The sequence below is a fragment of the Pelodiscus sinensis genome, chromosome 1 (genome assembly GCF_049634645.1).
Source record: "Pelodiscus sinensis isolate JC-2024 chromosome 1, ASM4963464v1, whole genome shotgun sequence".
In the NCBI taxonomy this organism is placed as follows: Eukaryota; Metazoa; Chordata; order Testudines; family Trionychidae; genus Pelodiscus; species Pelodiscus sinensis.
Window position 1 is genome coordinate 53,736,822 of NC_134711.1, and position 7,605 is coordinate 53,744,426.

Sequence of the window (7,605 nt, forward strand, 5' to 3'; positions counted from 1 at the left end):
GCGCTGGGCTAGCTCCCCAGCCTAGAGGACTGTCGGGTCTGGGCTCAAGAAAAGGGGGGTGGTTTCTCCAGACCTCCACCCCTTTGGCAACCGGCCTGCGCATGGCTGCCGCCCAACTCCTCTCTCCCCTCCCTCTTGAGCAGAAGGGAGTCCATTTTTAAATCTCCCGCCGGGTGCGCGCGTCCCCTTACGTCACCGGGCGGGCGTTCCCCTTACCGCCCGTCCGGTTTCCCCATTGGCCGGCTCCCCTGTCACTCACGGCGGGGGGGTGCTGCCCCCCCGCTGTCTCAGCGCCGACGGACACGGCGTTACCGCTTCGGGGGGGGGGCGGTCAGCTGTCCCTGTCCCGGCGCGGCTCGCGTGCACGCCGCGCAGCCTCGGCAGGGCCCCCCCTTTACCCCTAGCAAGGCCTGTTCAGCGGCGCCCCAGGGACGAGCGGGGGCCGCCTCGTCACACTGCCATTCTAAGAAATGGATAGGGTCTGGAATATTTGATTTTTTTTTTACTAAAGTTTTACTACTCATCTTATTACCATTTTAAAATGTTCACCTTACACTGACAATTATCTTTGAGAATTAATAAATGAAAGTTTCCTGTGACTGACAAAACATGTTTTTTACTTTTTCCTTCCTCCCTCCCTCCCTCCTGGTGATTCACATCTGTGCTTTGCCTGCTCAAAATGAAAAACAAAACGAAGCAGAGCCTGTAGTGCCAGCTCTTCTTCTTCTTATTCCAGATGCACAAATACCATAGGGTATGTCTACACTACCACCCTAGTTTGAACTAGGGTGGTTAATGCAGTCATTCGAAGTTGCAAATGAAGTCTGGGATTTAAATATCCCAGGCTTCATTTACATCTTGCAGGGCGCTGCCATTTTTAAATCCTCGTTAGTGCGGACTCCGTGCCCGTGGCTACACGCGGCACGGAGTAGGTAGTTCGAATTAGGCTTTCTAATTCAAACTACCGGTACACCTCATTCCACGAGGAGTAACGGTAGTTCGAATTAGGAAGCCTAATTCAAACTACCTACTCCGTGCCATGTGTAGCTGCGGGCACGGAGTCCGCACTAATGGGGATTTAAAAATAGCGGTGCCCGGCAAGATGCAAATGAAGCCCGGGATATTTAAATCCTGGGCTTCATTTGCAACTTCGAATGACTGCATTAACCACCCTAGTTCAAACTAGGGTGGTAGTGTAGACATACCCTATATAGCTAGACTTGTAGAGTAGAATGAGTAAAAACTGAGAATTTTGTGACTTTCTTATTTATACTCAGCTCTGGGTTTAAAATGTCCAAATGTCAGATATTACATTCAGTGGAACTCAAAACATTTTCAGTAATGTTGGACCACTCCAGTGGTGTAAATGATTCCTAAAGTTTGTAGATCTAGTCACATGAGATTTCCTCCAGCTTATAGGACTCTCCATGTGTAAAGTCACCATCATGACTCTTAATGGTCTCTACTTTTCAGCTACTGATGCAGATGCTGTGATCATCTTTCTGTCTTCACCAACTGCATTGAAAACTCCCTTATAGCTGAAGACTTATATCAGTACACTGCCACCATAATGATAATCTATATTTATAACATCACATTTTACGTACTCACAAATAGATTATATCGGGGAAGTGATTCAAGTTTAAGGCTGCCGTTTAAAAGAAATACGCATTTTAAAACATTTGTTTAGAGCTGGTTAGATTGAAACAAAACAACCCGTTCCCTCCATCTGATTCATGAACAAATTCAGTTGGCTGTGATTCATTGGATCATGTTACTTTTTAGTCACATGAGTACTTAGATAATTCCTGGGGATGAGTAAAAATGTTCAGTTTCATTAATTTTAACAGGTTTATTCATGCTTGAAGTGAGTTATTCACTATTCCTGATTCTCTTGTTTACAAAGCATCTGACAAGAAGCAGAAGGAATTCCATGTGGCTAATTATATAACATGGGTACCCAACAGCATCCATAAACCAAGAATTATTTGTCCAAGCTATGGAGTGGATACTTAGGTATACTGAATACATTAGGATAAAATTAGATTTGGATTGCTAATGGTTCACTAACACAAAAAGAGGCTAAATGTGTAGAGAGCGATCTAACAATCTACAAACTTTAATGAAGTATGTGGGGTACTTAACTTTCTACGTAGAGTTAGAAAAGATAAGCATGAGCTGGATAGTTGGATTTGATCCAACCACATATATCTTAAAAAAGGAATAATAAATGTGGCATGTCCTTTATCTCATTTGCTAATGTGAAATCTACCCAAGGGATGTAGTCAAATGCGAATCCATACAGTTATGTTAACATGAAAGATTCTGCAGTCCTCACTAAGGCACAATTTCCATTGGAGCCAAGTCAAAGCGAATGTCAATGGGAATTTTTACCTGCATGAGGACTGCAGGAACAGGCTCAACATATATCTTTGTTTATGAATAATTATAGTCTATATTTGTACAGTAATATACTTCCCTGCCTCCGCACACTGAATCTTTTATAATTGCTGGATGCTACATTGAGAGAAGTTAATTTTACTTGTGTAGAAAAAGAAAAATGAAATGATGCTAGTTTGCTTTTTTTATATTCACTTTACTTATTGCAATAATATTTCACCTTCCCTTGGAAAACATATCAGCATCAAACCCTTGTGTGCTGGAGGGGTAAAAGAAAAAGTTAGTTTCAGATGAATAGAGAGGCTTTATTCTAACAGGTTGATGATCTGATATGAAAGGCAAACAGATGTCTTCCACTGTTAGATACTGTTAGAAAACAGACTGCCTTTACCATATGGAAGGAAAGGCTTCACTAGAAGAAAAAGGCTTCATTGCATTATATCTCTTAGTTTGTTTGCATAATACCCAGAAGATATAAAGTGCTATACAAATGCTAAGGGTTGCTATATTTTTTAAATTACACAGTGGCTCTTTTTTCTGTTCAAAATATTAATACTATTGATATGGTTTAAAACAGATTTATGCAGATAAAAGTCTGATCTAGCAAAACCATATATGTGAGTAACTTGATGCATGCGCATAGTATAAGCATGTGTAAGTATTTTCTGGATCTGACCGAGTTTTTCAGGATCATGGGTTTACCTGTGAAGTGACCTGTGCAGGCAACATGTAACCTAGTGCAAGCTCAAAGCCTTTGAAAATAAATATTGGGGAATGAGATAAAAAATAGTTATATCATTAGTATGCTGGATAGAGATTGACTTGACTATTCCAAGCTGGATTTATGGGGTTGAAGCATAATTTTTAGTTATGTATTTTCACATAATAATCAGCCTAACAAAGCTTGCTTCTCTGGGATGGATTATTCAAAGTTTATTGTATGCATGTAGCATGAACATGGTCTGTATAATAGAACAACGAACATCCCATGGGAGGTTTATATCAAGGGCCGAATTCTCTTCTGGCACAACTCCATTAGAATCATTAGAGTTACACCCCAAGGAAAACTGACTCCAACAGTCCCTCAGTAATTTTCCAAGCCACTTTACCATGAGGATCCAGAGATCCAAGGGACTTGAATATGGAACAAAGAATTATTTCAGTGAGATGAGATTAGCAATTATTTGAGTATAAGATGTTACTGTGTAATGTAAAAAACAGTATCCCATTTTAATGCTAATCCACAGAAGAGTGGTAACATGATCCATTAGTGAAATAAAAAATGTAAACCAAAAGATGACAAATGTAAACAACTTTTAAACCACATACATTTTGTCGCTGACTCCAAGGAATGCAATAAAATATGAGCTGCACAAAACGGAATCTTTCAGTGTATATTGGAAACATGTAAAATAGCTGGTAGTATGTTTAACATTAACCAAAACTAATGATTTTATGAACTAGGGCCTGATCCTGCTTTTGTTGGTAAATTGGAAAACTTCCACTGATTTCAGTAGAACCAGGAACATGCCCTAAGCTGGTTCTGATCCTTTAACCCTTTTTCCCTGGAAATAGTCATTACAGTAATATAATTAATGCTTGTGATATAAGGCCCTTATTGCCAAGAAGGTTAACAACATATTGGGCTGTACTAATGGGAACGTTGCCGGCAGATTGAGAGAAATGATTATTCCTCTCTTTTCGGCACCGATGAGGCCACATCTGGAATACTGCATCCTGTTGGGTCCCCCACTGTAGAAATGATGTGGACAAATTGAAAAGAGTCCAGAATAGGACAAAGAAAATTATTAGGGCACATAACTTCTGAGGAGAGGCTGAGGCAACTGGGCTTATTTAGTCTGCAGAAGAGAAGAGTGAAGGGTAATGGGATAGCAGCCTTCAGCTACTAAAGGGGGTTTCCAAAGAGGATGGAGAGAGGCAGTTCTCAGTGGTAGCAGTGACAGAACAAGAAGCAGTGGTTTCAGGTTGCAGTGGGGGAGGTCTAGGTTGGATCTTAAGAAAAATTGTTTTACTAGGTGGGTGGTGAAGCACAGGCATGGGGCTTAATCAGTGGAGTGCTGCAAAACCTGTTCCTCCCCTTTACACCTCCCTGCTGTGTACTGTATAATTCACCTGTAGTAAAGCACAGCTATAGCACTGCACAGTGTCAAAAATCCTAGGGAGGTGATGGAATCACTGGGGCCCAGTAATTCAGCAGTGGCAGGAGCCCTGAGCCCTTTAAATTGACACCACAGCTCCACACCAGAACGCCATGTTGTGCACTCTGGGCAGTGGTAAGGGCTTGGGAGGTGGTGCATCATGCTCCAGGCTGAGCAGAGGACTGGTTGCCTTTGGCTTGCCCCTTCCTTCCTCGGCCCCATTACTATACATTTTAAATAGTTCACATCAGTAATGACCCTTCCTTACATAATGGCTGTAGTTGTTTCCTAGAAGCAGGAGATAATGTCTTGGGTCAGAGGATACATTAGAATAAACTTCTCTTGGAACTCTTTGGGATCTCAGTGTATATTTTTTTCTCTCTCATCACATGTTAGGACATTTCTTTCAAACTGATTTATAAAACCTCTGCCTTTCAAGGACTTTTAAAAAAAAGTCTCTCTTCCCATCCACAAAAAATCTGTACAAAATGAATTTGGTAGGCTTAGACTCATTGTTTTTTGAATGTTTTACATTCAGTTACACCAGATGAGCTTAGTCAGATGTGACTATTAAGTAAAATTAAAATAAAATTTGTTATAACAAATACTTCCCCACCCCTGAAGATTCAGATCATTTTATCCCTTGCTTGGATTTTTTAAAGGTGTTTAGATTGGAGTTGAAAATACTTGATTCACCTCACAAGTGTTATGCCTTTTGCGCTTTGATACTTAGTACCCAAAATTAATCTGAGACATTCAGCACATAAAGCAAACATTTGGCACTCAGTTCAAATTCGTTTAACTTATTTCACTTCCTTTCTGTTCCTGGTTTGACAGAACCTTATTTTTAGAAATAACATTGATTTTTTAATAGAACAATTGATAGAGTCAGCCAGGGGACAAATGTAAACCAAATGTTTTTCTGCTAAAAACTTTCCAAAAACGATTAAAAAAAGTCAAGATAACTTTCGTTGGTAAATTATGGTTGCCAATGTGTGCTTAACCTTTACAGCTTTTTGTTATCAGACATATCTATATGGTTCAACTTCAAATCAAATAATCAGGACTTCCAGTCAAACAGATAAAGCTCAGGGGTTTTGATTTAATAAAATTTTAAATATGGCTTTTAATATTCCACACAACAAATATTTTTGATCAAATTGAAAGAATTTGTCCTTGATTGATGCCATATCATATATCTCAAGAACAGCATATCCAGCTCTACACTGTCTTTGTGGATCTAACTAAAGCATTTGACTTTGTCAGTCGTGAGGGCCTCTGGAAGATTATGGCCAAATTTGGATGCCCAGATACCTTCATTGAAATGGTGAAGCAGTTCCATGACGGCATGCTTGCCAGAGTCCAAGATCGTGGCAATTATTCAGAGCCATTCGCAGTCACAAACGGTGTGAAACAGGGATGCGTCCCGGCCCCCAGTCTCTTCAGCCTTATGTTCTCTGCTGTGCTGATCGATGCCTTTAGAGAAAATAATGTCTGGATCGACTTGCGCTACCGTTTTGATGGAAGGCTATTTAACTTGAGGAAGCTTCAGACCAGAACCAAGGTTCAGGTCGAGACCATTCGTGACTTTCTATTTGCGGATGACTGTGCCCTCAATTCAGGTACGCAAGAAGGCATGCAACACTGCATGAATCTATTTTCCTCAGCGTGCATGAGCTTCGGCCTCACGATCTCCACCAAAAAAACCAAGGTTCTGCATCAGCCCACTCCTGGCTGTGACTACACTGAGCCATCCATCACTGTCAATGGCCAGAAGCTCGATAATGTGGACAGGTTTACATATCTTGGCAGCACTCTATCGAAGGCAGCCAACATCGACGAGAAGGTGAATGCTAGAATCACCAGAGCCAGTGCAGCTTTTGGAAGGCTTCAACTTAATGTTTGGCTCGAAGAGGCATTAAGACTGAGACCAAGCTAAAAGTCTACTCGGCGGTCGTCTTGCCCACCCTCCTCTATGCTTGTGAGACCTGGACTGTATATAGTCGTCATGCGAAAAAGCTGAATCACTTCCACCTGAACTGTTTACGGAAACTGCTGAAGATAAGATGGCAGTATAAAGTTCCAGATGTTCTTCTACAGGCTAATATGACAAACATTCACACCATGCTTTGCAAGGCACAACTCAGATGGGCTGGCCATGTTGTGCGCATGTCTGAGGATCAATTGCCCAAGAAGATGCTCTATGGTGAATTACAACACAGCAAGCGATCTCTTGGAGGTCAAAAGAAGAGATTCAAAGACATCCTTAAGGCCTCTCTTAAGAACTGTAACATAGATCCTGGAAATTGGGAGAGTATTGCTGATGATCGTTCCGCCTGGCACAGACGAATACATGATGGTGCAATAGCCCATGAACAAAAGAGACTGCGTTATGCTGCAGAGAAACGTCGTCTTCGCAAGTCCAGGGCAGGTATCTTCTCTTCCTCCAGTCGGCAGTCCAATCTTTCATGTCCCCACTGTAACCGTCAATTTCGGGCTCGGATTGGACTAATCAGCCATCTCCGAACCCACCCCCAACTAAACTGATGACACTGGGTGGTCCTCATCGACCTCGATGGACGAACAGCACATCATATATCTCACATTTGGAACAGGGAAAAAACATGTTCGTATTCAAATCATGTTCTCTCTTCAATGTATCTGAAGGCTATGACACAGAGAAGAAAGATTACAAGTAAAATTTAAAATTTACCTTCTTTTTAGGGTTATAATAGATAAGGTATTAAGGAGTGGGCACCATTCAATGTATCCTTGCTTTCATTCTGCAAAATTAATCTGGAGAAAGGCTATTACGTTGCAAATAGTAAATTGCTTATTTTTATGCTCTACAAAAGCACTATGATCAGATGGATATGTAGGGAATATATGAGATCTTAGGGGTGTTAAAAACACTAAAATATAACCTGCAATGCGGCATATGCTGCTCCTTCATTCCCCAGTTTGCAAAACAAATCGAGTCAGTTAATAGGGGGCAGGGTAGAGGTATACAACATACTGATAATATAGATAAGGTAAACTGTGCACT